The sequence below is a fragment of the Mixophyes fleayi genome, chromosome 3, assembly GCF_038048845.1.
Source record: "Mixophyes fleayi isolate aMixFle1 chromosome 3, aMixFle1.hap1, whole genome shotgun sequence".
Taxonomy (NCBI): Eukaryota; Metazoa; Chordata; class Amphibia; order Anura; family Limnodynastidae; genus Mixophyes; species Mixophyes fleayi.
The window spans coordinates 33645140-33661794 of record NC_134404.1 but is presented as its reverse complement, the minus strand read 5'-3'; the positions used below and the strand labels follow the sequence as shown (position 1 = coordinate 33661794).

Below are 16655 nucleotides of genomic sequence, written 5' to 3'. Positions count from 1 at the left end.
AGACATGTCTGAGTATTCTAAATGCCACATTTGGCTAGAAGTCCTATTTCAAATATGAGGAGTCACTCCGGTATTTTATCAGGAATTTTTCCAGTATTATTCCACTTTTATCATCTGTAACATTGAAATCAAATATTGGAATGTAATAATTGATTCCATGGTAAGAAATGTTGTTATGGATTGTGAAAGTTTTACAACTCTGCAAAATGGCACTAAAAGACATGACTGAGTCTTCCAACTGGCTATTAAGCCTACAAATACTCTTTCAAGTATCAGGAATTATTCCAGTATTTTGTGCTACCCAATTTGAGGATTATTAGGTAGAAAAGCCCATTTCTACATTTTTGTTAGGATTCAAACCTACAATCTGTAAGTTACATCCAGACGTATGTGAATATTAAAAGTTTGCAAGTGAATTGATGCAATGACTCTGGTGGGACTCGAACCCACAACCTTTGAATAACTACAACATACTAGAAGTCCAATGCGCTATCCATTGCGCCACAGAGCCCCTGTTGGTAGTAATTTTCCTTTTGCTTTTACTGCTTGGAGAATAAAATATTGTAATAGATAATACAATCTTTGATGTAACAATTCTCTATATTTTAACACATACAGGTTGATGGCAGAAAAGTAGCAGACAAGATAGTGGTTAGTACCAAGTAGGAGTTCAAAGCTTGTTATTACTGATTGACAGTTGGATTCTTGGTTGAGTGAGACACAGAAGAATGTCACAGACATATTTCTTCAATTATTATCGGTAACAATGGGTTCAAGTGGTGGATTGAATTTTTTTTTCCATTGTTACAAATTTCAAAAAGTTTGTCAGATATTCACAACCTGTCTGTCTAATGGCAAAAATAACCATGTCTGTGTCTTCCAAATGCCAATTTTGGCTACAAGTCCTGTTTAAAATAAGAGGAGTCACTCCAGCATTTTATCAAGATTTTTTCCAGTATTATTCCACTTTTATCATCTGTAACAATGAAATCACATGGTGGAGTGAAATATATGATTCCATGGAAAGAAATGTTGCTATGGATTGTCAAAGTGGCAAAAATAGACATGTCTGAGTATTCCAAATGCCACATTTGGCTAGAAGTCCTATTTCAAATATGAGGAGTCACTCCGGTATTTTATCAGGAATTTTTCCAGTATTATTCCACTTTTATCATCTGTAACATTGAAATCAAATATTGGAATGTAATAATTGATTCCATGGTAAGAAATGTTGTTATGGATTGTGAAAGTTTTACAACTCTGCAAAATGGCACTAAAAGACATGACTGAGTCTTCCAACTGGCTATTAAGCCTACAAATACTCTTTCAAGAATCAGGAATTATTCCAGTATTTTGTGCTACCCAATTTGAGGATTATTAGGTAGAAAAGCCCATTTCTACATTTTTGTTAGGATTCAAACCTACAATCTGTAAGTTACATCCAGACGTATGTGAATATTAAAAGTTTGCAAGTGAATTCATGCAATGACTCTGGTGGGACTCGAACCCACAACCTTTGAATAACTACAACATACTAGAAGTCCAATGCGCTATCCATTGCGCCACAGAGCCCCTGTTGGTAGTAATTTTCCTTTTGCTTTTACTGCTTGGAGAATAAAATATTGTAATAGATAATACAATCTTTGATGTAACAATTCTCTATATTTTAACACATACAGGTTGATGGCAGAAAAGTAGCAGACAAGATAGTGGTTAGTACCAAGTAGGAGTTCAAAGCTTGTTATTACTGATTGACAGTTGGATTCTTGGTTGAGTGAGACACAGAAGAATGTCACAGACATATTTCTTCAATTATTATCGGTAACAATGGGTTCAAGTGGTGGATTGAATTTTTTTTTCCATTGTCACAAATTTCTAAAAGTTTGTCAGATATTCACAACCTGTCTGTCTAATGGCAAAAATAACCATGTCTGTGTCTTCCAAATGCCAATTTTGGCTAGAAGTCCTGTTTGAAATAAGAGGAGTCACTCCAGCATTTTATCAATATTTTTTCCAGTATTATTCCACTTTTATCATCTGTAACAATGAAATCACATGGTGGAGTGAAATATATGATTCCATGGAAAGAAATGTTGCTATGGATTGTCAAAGTGGCAAAAATAGACATGTCTGAGTATTCCAAATGCCACATTTGGCTAGAAGTCCTATTTCAAATATGAGGAGTCACTCCGGTATTTTATCAGGAATTTTTCCAGTATTATTCCACTTTTATCATCTGTAACATTGAAATCAAATATTGGAATGTAATAATTGATTCCATGGTAAGAAATGTTGTTATGGATTGTGAAAGTTTTACAACTCTGCAAAATGGCACTAAAAGACATGACTGAGTCTTCCAACTGGCTATTAAGCCTACAAATACTCTTTCAAGTATCAGGAATTATTCCAGTATTTTGTGCTACCCAATTTGAGGATTATTAGGTAGAAAAGCCCATTTCTACATTTTTGTTAGGATTCAAACCTACAATCTGTAAGTTACATCCAGACGTATGTGAATATTAAAAGTTTGCAAGTGAATTCATGCAATGACTCTGGTGGGACTTGAACCCACAACCTTTGAATAACTACAACATACTAGAAGTCCAATGCGCTATCCATTGCGCCACAGAGCCCCTGTTGGTAGTAATTTTCCTTTTGCTTTTACTGCTTGGAGAATAAAATATTGTAATAGATAATACAATCTTTGATGTAACAATTCTCTATATTTTAACACATACAGGTTGATGGCAGAAAAGTAGCAGACAAGATAGTGGTTAGTACCAAGTAGGAGTTCAAAGCTTGTTATTACTGATTGACAGTTGGATTCTTGGTTGAGTGAGACACAGAAGAATGTCACAGACATATTTCTTCAATTATTATCGGTAACAATGGGTTCAAGTGGTGGATTGAATTTTTTTTTCCATTGTTACAAATTTCAAAAAGTTTGTCAGATATTCACAACCTGTCTGTCTAATGGCAAAAATAACCATGTCTGTGTCTTCCAAATGCCAATTTTGGCTAGAAGTCCTGTTTGAAATAAGAGGAGTCACTCCAGCATTTTATCAAGATTTTTTCCAGTATTATTCCACTTTTATCATCTGTAACAATGAAATCACATGGTGGAGTGAAATAATTGATTCCATGGAATGAATTGTTGCTATGGATTGTCAAAGTCATCTGGTTGTCATCTGGCTATTAAGCCTACAAATACTCTTTCAAGTATCAGGAATTATTCCAGTATTTTGTGCTACCCAATTTGAGGATTATTAGGTAGAAAAGCCCATTTCTACATTTTTGTTAGGATTCAAACCTACAATCTGTAAGTTACATCCAGACGTATGTGAATATTAAAAGTTTGCAAGTGAATTGATGCAATGACTCTGGTGGGACTCGAACCCACAACCTTTGAATAACTACAACATACTAGAAGTCCAATGCGCTATCCATTGCGCCACAGAGCCCCTGTTGGTAGTAATTTTCCTTTTGCTTTTACTGCTTGGAGAATAAAATATTGTAATAGATAATACAATCTTTGATGTAACAATTCTCTATATTTTAACACATACAGGTTGATGGCAGAAAAGTAGCAGACAAGATAGTGGTTAGTACCAAGTAGGAGTTCAAAGCTTGTTATTACTGATTGACAGTTGGATTCTTGGTTGAGTGAGACACAGAAGAATGTCACAGACATATTTCTTCAATTATTATCGGTAACAATGGGTTCAAGTGGTGGATTGAATTTTTTTTTCCATTGTCACAAATTTCTAAAAGTTTGTCAGATATTCACAACCTGTCTGTCTAATGGCAAAAATAACCATGTCTGTGTCTTCCAAATGCCAATTTTGGCTAGAAGTCCTGTTTGAAATAAGAGGAGTCACTCCAGCATTTTATCAATATTTTTTCCAGTATTATTCCACTTTTATCATCTGTAACAATGAAATCACATGGTGGAGTGAAATATATGATTCCATGGAAAGAAATGTTGCTATGGATTGTCAAAGTGGCAAAAATAGACATGTCTGAGTATTCCAAATGCCACATTTGGCTAGAAGTCCTATTTCAAATATGAGGAGTCACTCCGGTATTTTATCAGGAATTTTTCCAGTATTATTCCACTTTTATCATCTGTAACATTGAAATCAAATATTGGAATGTAATAATTGATTCCATGGTAAGAAATGTTGTTATGGATTGTGAAAGTTTTACAACTCTGCAAAATGGCACTAAAAGACATGACTGAGTCTTCCAACTGGCTATTAAGCCTACAAATACTCTTTCAAGAATCAGGAATTATTCCAGTATTTTGTGCTACCCAATTTGAGGATTATTAGGTAGAAAAGCCCATTTCTACATTTTTGTTAGGATTCAAACCTACAATCTGTAAGTTACATCCAGACGTATGTGAATATTAAAAGTTTGCAAGTGAATTCATGCAATGACTCTGGTGGGACTCGAACCCACAACCTTTGAATAACTACAACATACTAGAAGTCCAATGCGCTATCCATTGCGCCACAGAGCCCCTGTTGGTAGTAATTTTCCTTTTGCTTTTACTGCTTGGAGAATAAAATATTGTAATAGATAATACAATCTTTGATGTAACAATTCTCTATATTTTAACACATACAGGTTGATGGCAGAAAAGTAGCAGACAAGATAGTGGTTAGTACCAAGTAGGAGTTCAAAGCTTGTTATTACTGATTGACAGTTGGATTCTTGGTTGAGTGAGACACAGAAGAATGTCACAGACATATTTCTTCAATTATTATCGGTAACAATGGGTTCAAGTGGTGGATTGAATTTTTTTTTCCATTGTCACAAATTTCTAAAAGTTTGTCAGATATTCACAACCTGTCTGTCTAATGGCAAAAATAACCATGTCTGTGTCTTCCAAATGCCAATTTTGGCTAGAAGTCCTGTTTGAAATAAGAGGAGTCACTCCAGCATTTTATCAATATTTTTTCCAGTATTATTCCACTTTTATCATCTGTAACAATGAAATCACATGGTGGAGTGAAATATATGATTCCATGGAAAGAAATGTTGCTATGGATTGTCAAAGTGGCAAAAATAGACATGTCTGAGTATTCCAAATGCCACATTTGGCTAGAAGTCCTATTTCAAATATGAGGAGTCACTCCGGTATTTTATCAGGAATTTTTCCAGTATTATTCCACTTTTATCATCTGTAACATTGAAATCAAATATTGGAATGTAATAATTGATTCCATGGTAAGAAATGTTGTTATGGATTGTGAAAGTTTTACAACTCTGCAAAATGGCACTAAAAGACATGACTGAGTCTTCCAACTGGCTATTAAGCCTACAAATACTCTTTCAAGTATCAGGAATTATTCCAGTATTTTGTGCTACCCAATTTGAGGATTATTAGGTAGAAAAGCCCATTTCTACATTTTTGTTAGGATTCAAACCTACAATCTGTAAGTTACATCCAGACGTATGTGAATATTAAAAGTTTGCAAGTGAATTCATGCAATGACTCTGGTGGGACTTGAACCCACAACCTTTGAATAACTACAACATACTAGAAGTCCAATGCGCTATCCATTGCGCCACAGAGCCCCTGTTGGTAGTAATTTTCCTTTTGCTTTTACTGCTTGGAGAATAAAATATTGTAATAGATAATACAATCTTTGATGTAACAATTCTCTATATTTTAACACATACAGGTTGATGGCAGAAAAGTAGCAGACAAGATAGTGGTTAGTACCAAGTAGGAGTTCAAAGCTTGTTATTACTGATTGACAGTTGGATTCTTGGTTGAGTGAGACACAGAAGAATGTCACAGACATATTTCTTCAATTATTATCGGTAACAATGGGTTCAAGTGGTGGATTGAATTTTTTTTTCCATTGTTACAAATTTCAAAAAGTTTGTCAGATATTCACAACCTGTCTGTCTAATGGCAAAAATAACCATGTCTGTGTCTTCCAAATGCCAATTTTGGCTACAAGTCCTGTTTGAAATAAGAGGAGTCACTCCAGCATTTTATCAATATTTTTTCCAGTATTATTCCACTTTTATCATCTGTAACAATGAAATCACATGGTGGAGTGAAATAATTGATTCCATGGAATGAATTGTTGCTATGGATTGTCAAAGTCATCTGGTTGTCATCTGGCTATTAAGCCTACAAATACTCTTTCAAGTATCAGGAATTATTCCAGTATTTTGTGCTACCCAATTTGAGGATTATTAGGTAGAAAAGCCCATTTCTACATTTTTGTTAGGATTCAAACCTACAATCTGTAAGTTACATCCAGACGTATGTGAATATTAAAAGTTTGCAAGTGAATTCATGCAATGACTCTGGTGGGACTCGAACCCACAACCTTTGAATAACTACAACATACTAGAAGTCCAATGCGCTATCCATTGCGCCACAGAGCCCCTGTTGGTAGTAATTTTCCTTTTGCTTTTACTGCTTGGAGAATAAAATATTGTAATAGATAATACAATCTTTGATGTAACAATTCTCTATATTTTAACACATACAGGTTGATGGCAGAAAAGTAGCAGACAAGATAGTGGTTAGTACCAAGTAGGAGTTCAAAGCTTGTTATTACTGATTGACAGTTGGATTCTTGGTTGAGTGAGACACAGAAGAATGTCACAGACATATTTCTTCAATTATTATCGGTAACAATGGGTTCAAGTGGTGGATTGAATTTTTTTTTCCATTGTTACAAATTTCAAAAAGTTTGTCAGATATTCACAACCTGTCTGTCTAATGGCAAAAATAACCATGTCTGTGTCTTCCAAATGCCAATTTTGGCTACAAGTCCTGTTTGAAATAAGAGGAGTCACTCCAGCATTTTATCAATATTTTTTCCAGTATTATTCCACTTTTATCATCTGTAACAATGAAATCACATGGTGGAGTGAAATATATGATTCCATGGAAAGAAATGTTGCTATGGATTGTCAAAGTGGCAAAAATAGACATGTCTGAGTATTCTAAATGCCACATTTGGCTAGAAGTCCTATTTCAAATATGAGGAGTCACTCCGGTATTTTATCAGGAATTTTTCCAGTATTATTCCACTTTTATCATCTGTAACATTGAAATCAAATATTGGAATGTAATAATTGATTCCATGGTAAGAAATGTTGTTATGGATTGTGAAAGTTTTACAACTCTGCAAAATGGCACTAAAAGACATGACTGAGTCTTCCAACTGGCTATTAAGCCTACAAATACTCTTTCAAGTATCAGGAATTATTCCAGTATTTTGTGCTACCCAATTTGAGGATTATTAGGTAGAAAAGCCCATTTCTACATTTTTGTTAGGATTCAAACCTACAATCTGTAAGTTACATCCAGACGTATGTGAATATTAAAAGTTTGCAAGTGAATTCATGCAATGACTCTGGTGGGACTCGAACCCACAACCTTTGAATAACTACAACATACTGGAAGTCCAATGCGCTATCCATTGCGCCACAGAGCCCCTGTTGGTAGTAATTTTCCTTTTGCTTTTACTGCTTGGAGAATAAAATATTGTAATAGATAATACAATCTTTGATGTAACAATTCTCTATATTTTAACACATACAGGTTGATGGCAGAAAAGTAGCAGACAAGATAGTGGTTAGTACCAAGTAGGAGTTCAAAGCTTGTTATTACTGATTGACAGTTGGATTCTTGGTTGAGTGAGACACAGAAGAATGTCACAGACATATTTCTTCAATTATTATCGGTAACAATGGGTTCAAGTGGTGGATTGAATTTTTTTTTCCATTGTTACAAATTTCAAAAAGTTTGTCAGATATTCACAACCTGTCTGTCTAATGGCAAAAATAACCATGTCTGTGTCTTCCAAATGCCAATTTTGGCTAGAAGTCCTGTTTGAAATAAGAGGAGTCACTCCAGCATTTTATCAATATTTTTTCCAGTATTATTCCACTTTTATCATCTGTAACAATGAAATCACATGGTGGAGTGAAATAATTGATTCCATGGAATGAATTGTTGCTATGGATTGTCAAAGTGGCAAAAATAGACATGTCTGAGTATTCTAAATGCCACATTTGGCTAGAAGTCCTATTTCAAATATGAGGAGTCACTCCGGTATTTTATCAGGAATTTTTCCAGTATTATTCCACTTTTATCATCTGTAACATTGAAATCAAATATTGGAATGTAATAATTGATTCCATGGTAAGAAATGTTGTTATGGATTGTGAAAGTTTTACAACTCTGCAAAATGGCACTAAAAGACATGACTGAGTCTTCCAACTGGCTATTAAGCCTACAAATACTCTTTCAAGTATCAGGAATTATTCCAGTATTTTGTGCTACCCAATTTGAGGATTATTAGGTAGAAAAGCCCATTTCTACATTTTTGTTAGGATTCAAACCTACAATCTGTAAGTTACATCCAGACGTATGTGAATATTAAAAGTTTGCAAGTGAATTCATGCAATGACTCTGGTGGGACTCGAACCCACAACCTTTGAATAACTACAACATACTGGAAGTCCAATGCGCTATCCATTGCGCCACAGAGCCCCTGTTGGTAGTAATTTTCCTTTTGCTTTTACTGCTTGGAGAATAAAATATTGTAATAGATAATACAATCTTTGATGTAACAATTCTCTATATTTTAACACATACAGGTTGATGGCAGAAAAGTAGCAGACAAGATAGTGGTTAGTACCAAGTAGGAGTTCAAAGCTTGTTATTACTGATTGACAGTTGGATTCTTGGTTGAGTGAGACACAGAAGAATGTCACAGACATATTTCTTCAATTATTATCGGTAACAATGGGTTCAAGTGGTGGATTGAATTTTTTTTTCCATTGTCACAAATTTCTAAAAGTTTGTCAGATATTCACAACCTGTCTGTCTAATGGCAAAAATAACCATGTCTGTGTCTTCCAAATGCCAATTTTGGCTACAAGTCCTGTTTGAAATAAGAGGAGTCACTCCAGCATTTTATCAATATTTTTTCCAGTATTATTCCACTGTTATCATCTGTAACAATGAAATCACATGGTGGAGTGAAATAATTGATTCCATGGAATGAATTGTTGCTATGGATTGTCAAAGTGGCAAAAATAGACATGTCTGAGTATTCTAAATGCCACATTTGGCTAGAAGTCCTATTTCAAATATGAGGAGTCACTCCGGTATTTTATCAGGAATTTTTCCAGTATTATTCCACTTTTATCATCTGTAACATTGAAATCAAATATTGGAATGTAATAATTGATTCCATGGTAAGAAATGTTGTTATGGATTGTGAAAGTTTTACAACTCTGCAAAATGGCACTAAAAGACATGACTGAGTCTTCCAACTGGCTATTAAGCCTACAAATACTCTTTCAAGTATCAGGAATTATTCCAGTATTTTGTGCTACCCAATTTGAGGATTATTAGGTAGAAAAGCCCATTTCTACATTTTTGTTAGGATTCAAACCTACAATCTGTAAGTTACATCCAGACGTATGTGAATATTAAAAGTTTGCAAGTGAATTCATGCAATGACTCTGGTGGGACTCGAACCCACAACCTTTGAATAACTACAACATACTAGAAGTCCAATGCGCTATCCATTGCGCCACAGAGCCCCTGTTGGTAGTAATTTTCCTTTTGCTTTTACTGCTTGGAGAATAAAATATTGTAATAGATAATACAATCTTTGATGTAACAATTCTCTATATTTTAACACATACAGGTTGATGGCAGAAAAGTAGCAGACAAGATAGTGGTTAGTACCAAGTAGGAGTTCAAAGCTTGTTATTACTGATTGACAGTTGGATTCTTGGTTGAGTGAGACACAGAAGAATGTCACAGACATATTTCTTCAATTATTATCGGTAACAATGGGTTCAAGTGGTGGATTGAATTTTTTTTTCCATTGTTACAAATTTCAAAAAGTTTGTCAGATATTCACAACCTGTCTGTCTAATGGCAAAAATAACCATGTCTGTGTCTTCCAAATGCCAATTTTGGCTGCAAGTCCTGTTTGAAATAAGAGGAGTGCTCCAGCATTTTATCAAGATTTTTTCCAGTATTATTCCACTTTTATCATCTGTAACAATGAAATCACATGGTGGAGTGAAATATATGATTCCATGGAAAGAAATGTTGCTATGGATTGTCAAAGTGGCAAAAATAGACATGTCTGAGTATTCCAAATGCCACATTTGGCTAGAAGTCCTATTTCAAATATGAGGAGTCACTCCGGTATTTTATCAGGAATTTTTCCAGTATTATTCCACTTTTATCATCTGTAACACTGAAATCAAATATTGGAATGTAATAATTGATTCCATGGTAAGAAATGTTGTTATGGATTGTGAAAGTTTTACAACTCTGCAAAATGGCACTAAAAGACATGACTGAGTCTTCCAACTGGCTATTAATTATTATCGGTAACAATGGGTTCAAGTGGTGGATTGAATTTTTTTTTCCATTGTCACAAATTTCTAAAAGTTTGTCAGATATTCACAACCTGTCTGTCTAATGGCAAAAATAACCATGTCTGTGTCTTCCAAATGCCAATTTTGGCTACAAGTCCTGTTTGAAATAAGAGGAGTCACTCCAGCATTTTATCAAGATTTTTTCCAGTATTATTCCACTTTTATCATCTGTAACAATGAAATCACATGGTGGAGTGAAATATATGATTCCATGGAAAGAAATGTTGCTATGGATTGTCAAAGTGGCAAAAATAGACATGTCTGAGTATTCCAAATGCCACATTTGGCTAGAAGTCCTATTTCAAATATGAGGAGTCACTCCGGTATTTTATCAGGAATTTTTCCAGTATTATTCCACTTTTATCATCTGTAACACTGAAATCAAATATTGGAATGTAATAATTGATTCCATGGTAAGAAATGTTGTTATGGATTGTGAAAGTTTTACAACTCTGCAAAATGGCACTAAAAGACATGACTGAGTCTTCCAACTGGCTATTAAGCCTACAAATACTCTTTCAAGAATCAGGAATTATTCCAGTATTTTGTGCTACCCAATTTGAGGATTATTAGGCACTAAAAGACATGACTGAGTCTTCCAACTGGCTATTAAGCCTACAAATACTCTTTCAAGAATCAGGAATTATTCCAGTATTTTGTGCTACCCAATTTGAGGATTATTAGGTAGAAAAGCCCATTTCTACATTTTTGTTAGGATTCAAACCTACAATCTGTAAGTTACATCCAGACGTATGTGAATATTAAAAGTTTGCAAGTGAATTCATGCAATGACTCTGGTGGGACTCGAACCCACAACCTTTGAATAACTACAACATACTAGAAGTCCAATGCGCTATCCATTGCGCCACAGAGCCCCTGTTGGTAGTAATTTTCCTTTTGCTTTTACTGCTTGGAGAATAAAATATTGTAATAGATAATACAATCTTTGATGTAACAATTCTCTATATTTTAACACATACAGGTTGATGGCAGAAAAGTAGCAGACAAGATAGTGGTTAGTACCAAGTAGGAGTTCAAAGCTTGTTATTACTGATTGACAGTTGGATTCTTGGTTGAGTGAGACACAGAAGAATGTCACAGACATATTTCTTCAATTATTATCGGTAACAATGGGTTCAAGTGGTGGATTGAATTTTTTTTTCCATTGTTACAAATTTCTAAAAGTTTGTCAGATATTTACAACCTGTCTGTCTAATGGCAAAAATAACCATGTCTGTGTCTTCCAAATGCCAATTTTGGCTGCAAGTCCTGTTTGAAATAAGAGGAGTGCTCCAGCATTTTATCAAGATTTTTTCCAGTATTATTCCACTTTTATCATCTGTAACAATGAAATCACATGGTGGAGTGAAATATATGATTCCATGGAAAGAAATGTTGCTATGGATTGTCAAAGTGGCAAAAATAGACATGTCTGAGTATTCCAAATGCCACATTTGGCTAGAAGTCCTATTTCAAATATGAGGAGTCACTCCGGTATTTTATCAGGAATTTTTCCAGTATTATTCCACTTTTATCATCTGTAACACTGAAATCAAATATTGGAATGTAATAATTGATTCCATGGTAAGAAATGTTGTTATGGATTGTGAAAGTTTTACAACTCTGCAAAATGGCACTAAAAGACATGACTGAGTCTTCCAACTGGCTATTAATTATTATCGGTAACAATGGGTTCAAGTGGTGGATTGAATTTTTTTTTCCATTGTCACAAATTTCTAAAAGTTTGTCAGATATTCACAACCTGTCTGTCTAATGGCAAAAATAACCATGTCTGTGTCTTCCAAATGCCAATTTTGGCTACAAGTCCTGTTTGAAATAAGAGGAGTCACTCCAGCATTTTATCAAGATTTTTTCCAGTATTATTCCACTTTTATCATCTGTAACAATGAAATCACATGGTGGAGTGAAATATATGATTCCATGGAAAGAAATGTTGCTATGGATTGTCAAAGTGGCAAAAATAGACATGTCTGAGTATTCCAAATGCCACATTTGGCTAGAAGTCCTATTTCAAATATGAGGAGTCACTCCGGTATTTTATCAGGAATTTTTCCAGTATTATTCCACTTTTATCATCTGTAACAATGAAATCACATGGTGGAGTGAAATATATGATTCCATGGAAAGAAATGTTGCTATGGATTGTCAAAGTGGCAAAAATAGACATGTCTGAGTATTCCAAATGCCACATTTGGCTAGAAGTCCTATTTCAAATATGAGGAGTCACTCCGGTATTTTATCAGGAATTTTTCCAGTATTATTCCACTTTTATCATCTGTAACACTGAAATCAAATATTGGAATGTAATAATTGATTCCATGGTAAGAAATGTTGTTATGGATTGTGAAAGTTTTACAACTCTGCAAAATGGCACTAAAAGACATGACTGAGTCTTCCAACTGGCTATTAAGCCTACAAATACTCTTTCAAGAATCAGGAATTATTCCAGTATTTTGTGCTACCCAATTTGAGGATTATTAGGCACTAAAAGACATGACTGAGTCTTCCAACTGGCTATTAAGCCTACAAATACTCTTTCAAGAATCAGGAATTATTCCAGTATTTTGTGCTACCCAATTTGAGGATTATTAGGTAGAAAAGCCCATTTCTACATTTTTGTTAGGATTCAAACCTACAATCTGTAAATTACATCCAGACGTATGTGAATATTAAAAGTTTGCAAGTGAATTCATGCAATGACTCTGGTGGGACTCGAACCCACAACCTTTGAATAACTACAACATACTAGAAGTCCAATGCGCTATCCATTGCGCCACAGAGCCCCTGTTGGTAGTAATTTTCCTTTTGCTTTTACTGCTTGGAGAATAAAATATTGTAATAGATAATACAATCTTTGATGTAACAATTCTCTATATTTTAACACATACAGGTTGATGGCAGAAAAGTAGCAGACAAGATAGTGGTTAGTACCAAGTAGGAGTTCAAAGCTTGTTATTACTGATTGACAGTTGGATTCTTGGTTGAGTGAGACACAGAAGAATGTCACAGACATATTTCTTCAATTATTATCGGTAACAATGGGTTCAAGTGGTGGATTGAATTTTTTTTTCCATTGTTACAAATTTCAAAAAGTTTGTCAGATATTCACAACCTGTCTGTCTAATGGCAAAAATAACCATGTCTGTGTCTTCCAAATGCCAATTTTGGCTAGAAGTCCTGTTTGAAATAAGAGGAGTCACTCCAGCATTTTATCAAGATTTTTTCCAGTATTATTCCACTTTTATCATCTGTAACAATGAAATCACATGGTGGAGTGAAATATATGATTCCATGGAAAGAAATGTTGCTATGGATTGTCAAAGTGGCAAAAATAGACATGTCTGAGTATTCCAAATGCCACATTTGGCTAGAAGTCCTATTTCAAATATGAGGAGTCACTCCGGTATTTTATCAGGAATTTTTCCAGTATTATTCCACTTTTATCATCTGTAACAATGAAATCACATGGTGGAGTGAAATATATGATTCCATGGAAAGAAATGTTGCTATGGATTGTCAAAGTGGCAAAAATAGACATGTCTGAGTATTCCAAATGCCACATTTGGCTAGAAGTCCTATTTCAAATATGAGGAGTCACTCCGGTATTTTATCAGGAATTTTTCCAGTATTATTCCACTTTTATCATCTGTAACACTGAAATCAAATATTGGAATGTAATAATTGATTCCATGGTACGAAATGTTGTTATGGATTGTGAAAGTTTTACAACTCTGCAAAATGGCACTAAAAGACATGACTGAGTCTTCCAACTGGCTATTAAGCCTACAAATACTCTTTCAAGAATCAGGAATTATTCCAGTATTTTGTGCTACCCAATTTGAGGATTATTAGGCACTAAAAGACATGACTGAGTCTTCCAACTGGCTATTAAGCCTACAAATACTCTTTCAAGAATCAGGAATTATTCCAGTATTTTGTGCTACCCAATTTGAGGATTATTAGGTAGAAAAGCCCATTTCTACATTTTTGTTAGGATTCAAACCTACAATCTGTAAATTACATCCAGACGTATGTGAATATTAAAAGTTTGCAAGTGAATTCATGCAATGACTCTGGTGGGACTCGAACCCACAACCTTTGAATAACTACAACATACTAGAAGTCCAATGCGCTATCCATTGCGCCACAGAGCCCCTGTTGGTAGTAATTTTCCTTTTGCTTTTACTGCTTGGAGAATAAAATATTGTAATAGATAATACAATCTTTGATGTAACAATTCTCTATATTTTAACACATACAGGTTGATGGCAGAAAAGTAGCAGACAAGATAGTGGTTAGTACCAAGTAGGAGTTCAAAGCTTGTTATTACTGATTGACAGTTGGATTCTTGGTTGAGTGAGACACAGAAGAATGTCACAGACATATTTCTTCAATTATTATCGGTAACAATGGGTTCAAGTGGTGGATTGAATTTTTTTTTCCATTGTTACAAATTTCAAAAAGTTTGTCAGATATTCACAACCTGTCTGTCTAATGGCAAAAATAACCATGTCTGTGTCTTCCAAATGCCAATTTTGGCTAGAAGTCCTGTTTGAAATAAGAGGAGTCACTCCAGCATTTTATCAATATTTTTTCCAGTATTATTCCACTTTTATCATCTGTAACAATGAAATCACATGGTGGAGTGAAATAATTGATTCCATGGAATGAATTGTTGCTATGGATTGTCAAAGTGGCAAAAATAGACATGTCTGAGTATTCTAAATGCCACATTTGGCTAGAAGTCCTATTTCAAATATGAGGAGTCACTCCGGTATTTTATCAGGAATTTTTCCAGTATTATTCCACTTTTATCATCTGTAACATTGAAATCAAATATTGGAATGTAATAATTGATTCCATGGTAAGAAATGTTGTTATGGATTGTGAAAGTTTTACAACTCTGCAAAATGGCACTAAAAGACATGACTGAGTCTTCCAACTGGCTATTAAGCCTACAAATACTCTTTCAAGTATCAGGAATTATTCCAGTATTTTGTGCTACCCAATTTGAGGATTATTAGGTAGAAAAGCCCATTTCTACATTTTTGTTAGGATTCAAACCTACAATCTGTAAGTTACATCCAGACGTATGTGAATATTAAAAGTTTGCAAGTGAATTCATGCAATGACTCTGGTGGGACTTGAACCCACAACCTTTGAATAACTACAACATACTAGAAGTCCAATGCGCTATCCATTGCGCCACAGAGCCCCTGTTGGTAGTAATTTTCCTTTTGCTTTTACTGCTTGGAGAATAAAATATTGTAATAGATAATACAATCTTTGATGTAACAATTCTCTATATTTTAACACATACAGGTTGATGGCAGAAAAGTAGCAGACAAGATAGTGGTTAGTACCAAGTAGGAGTTCAAAGCTTGTTATTACTGATTGACAGTTGGATTCTTGGTTGAGTGAGACACAGAAGAATGTCACAGACATATTTCTTCAATTATTATCGGTAACAATGGGTTCAAGTGGTGGATTGAATTTTTTTTTCCATTGTCACAAATTTCTAAAAGTTTGTCAGATATTCACAACCTGTCTGTCTAATGGCAAAAATAACCATGTCTGTGTCTTCCAAATGCCAATTTTGGCTACAAGTCCTGTTTGAAATAAGAGGAGTCACTCCAGCATTTTATCAAGATTTTTTCCAGTATTATTCCACTTTTATCATCTGTAACAATGAAATCACATGGTGGAGTGAAATATATGATTCCATGGAAAGAAATGTTGCTATGGATTGTCAAAGTGGCAAAAATAGACATGTCTGAGTATTCCAAATGCCACATTTGGCTAGAAGTCCTATTTCAAATATGAGGAGTCACTCCGGTATTTTATCAGGAATTTTTCCAGTATTATTCCACTTTTATCATCTGTAACACTGAAATCAAATATTGGAATGTAATAATTGATTCCATGGTAAGAAATGTTGTTATGGATTGTGAAAGTTTTACAACTCTGCAAAATGGCACTAAAAGACATGACTGAGTCTTCCAACTGGCTATTAAGCCTACAAATACTCTTTCAAGAATCAGGAATTATTCCAGTATTTTGTGCTACCCAATTTGAGGATTATTAGGCACTAAAAGACATGACTGAGTCTTCCAACTGGCTATTAAGCCTACAAATACTCTTTCAAGAATCAGGAATTATTCCAGTATTTTGTGCTACCCAATTTG

At 34.5% G+C, this 16655-nt stretch overlaps 14 non-coding genes across 14 annotated transcripts; all 14 read right to left on the bottom strand.

Moving 5' to 3' along the window:
• Positions 1–425: 425 nt before the first annotated feature.
• On the bottom strand, positions 426–511 carry TRNAR-UCU (transfer RNA arginine (anticodon UCU)). Its single transcript is given in 2 exon segments — positions 426–461; positions 475–511. It is a non-coding gene; the product is annotated as a tRNA-Arg (tRNA).
• A 975-nt stretch (positions 512–1486) lies between these two features.
• TRNAR-UCU (transfer RNA arginine (anticodon UCU)) lies at positions 1487–1572 on the bottom strand. Its single transcript is given in 2 exon segments — positions 1487–1522; positions 1536–1572. It is a non-coding gene; the product is annotated as a tRNA-Arg (tRNA).
• A 975-nt stretch (positions 1573–2547) lies between these two features.
• TRNAR-UCU (transfer RNA arginine (anticodon UCU)) lies at positions 2548–2633 on the bottom strand. Its single transcript is given in 2 exon segments — positions 2548–2583; positions 2597–2633. It is a non-coding gene; the product is annotated as a tRNA-Arg (tRNA).
• Positions 2634–3375: 742 nt separating this feature from the next.
• Positions 3376–3461, bottom strand: TRNAR-UCU (transfer RNA arginine (anticodon UCU)). The gene is given in 2 exon segments: positions 3376–3411; positions 3425–3461. It is a non-coding gene; the product is annotated as a tRNA-Arg (tRNA).
• A 975-nt stretch (positions 3462–4436) lies between these two features.
• Positions 4437–4522, bottom strand: TRNAR-UCU (transfer RNA arginine (anticodon UCU)). Its single transcript is given in 2 exon segments — positions 4437–4472; positions 4486–4522. It is a non-coding gene; the product is annotated as a tRNA-Arg (tRNA).
• Positions 4523–5497: 975 nt separating this feature from the next.
• Positions 5498–5583, bottom strand: TRNAR-UCU (transfer RNA arginine (anticodon UCU)). The gene is given in 2 exon segments: positions 5498–5533; positions 5547–5583. It is a non-coding gene; the product is annotated as a tRNA-Arg (tRNA).
• A 742-nt stretch (positions 5584–6325) lies between these two features.
• Positions 6326–6411, bottom strand: TRNAR-UCU (transfer RNA arginine (anticodon UCU)). The gene is given in 2 exon segments: positions 6326–6361; positions 6375–6411. It is a non-coding gene; the product is annotated as a tRNA-Arg (tRNA).
• A 975-nt stretch (positions 6412–7386) lies between these two features.
• On the bottom strand, positions 7387–7472 carry TRNAG-UCC (transfer RNA glycine (anticodon UCC)). The gene is given in 2 exon segments: positions 7387–7422; positions 7436–7472. It is a non-coding gene; the product is annotated as a tRNA-Gly (tRNA).
• A 975-nt stretch (positions 7473–8447) lies between these two features.
• Positions 8448–8533, bottom strand: TRNAG-UCC (transfer RNA glycine (anticodon UCC)). Its single transcript is given in 2 exon segments — positions 8448–8483; positions 8497–8533. It is a non-coding gene; the product is annotated as a tRNA-Gly (tRNA).
• Positions 8534–9508: 975 nt separating this feature from the next.
• TRNAR-UCU (transfer RNA arginine (anticodon UCU)) lies at positions 9509–9594 on the bottom strand. The gene is given in 2 exon segments: positions 9509–9544; positions 9558–9594. It is a non-coding gene; the product is annotated as a tRNA-Arg (tRNA).
• Positions 9595–11238: 1644 nt separating this feature from the next.
• On the bottom strand, positions 11239–11324 carry TRNAR-UCU (transfer RNA arginine (anticodon UCU)). The gene is given in 2 exon segments: positions 11239–11274; positions 11288–11324. It is a non-coding gene; the product is annotated as a tRNA-Arg (tRNA).
• Positions 11325–13167: 1843 nt separating this feature from the next.
• TRNAR-UCU (transfer RNA arginine (anticodon UCU)) lies at positions 13168–13253 on the bottom strand. Its single transcript is given in 2 exon segments — positions 13168–13203; positions 13217–13253. It is a non-coding gene; the product is annotated as a tRNA-Arg (tRNA).
• Positions 13254–14538: 1285 nt separating this feature from the next.
• On the bottom strand, positions 14539–14624 carry TRNAR-UCU (transfer RNA arginine (anticodon UCU)). The gene is given in 2 exon segments: positions 14539–14574; positions 14588–14624. It is a non-coding gene; the product is annotated as a tRNA-Arg (tRNA).
• Positions 14625–15599: 975 nt separating this feature from the next.
• TRNAR-UCU (transfer RNA arginine (anticodon UCU)) lies at positions 15600–15685 on the bottom strand. Its single transcript is given in 2 exon segments — positions 15600–15635; positions 15649–15685. It is a non-coding gene; the product is annotated as a tRNA-Arg (tRNA).
• Positions 15686–16655: the final 970 nt, after the last annotated feature.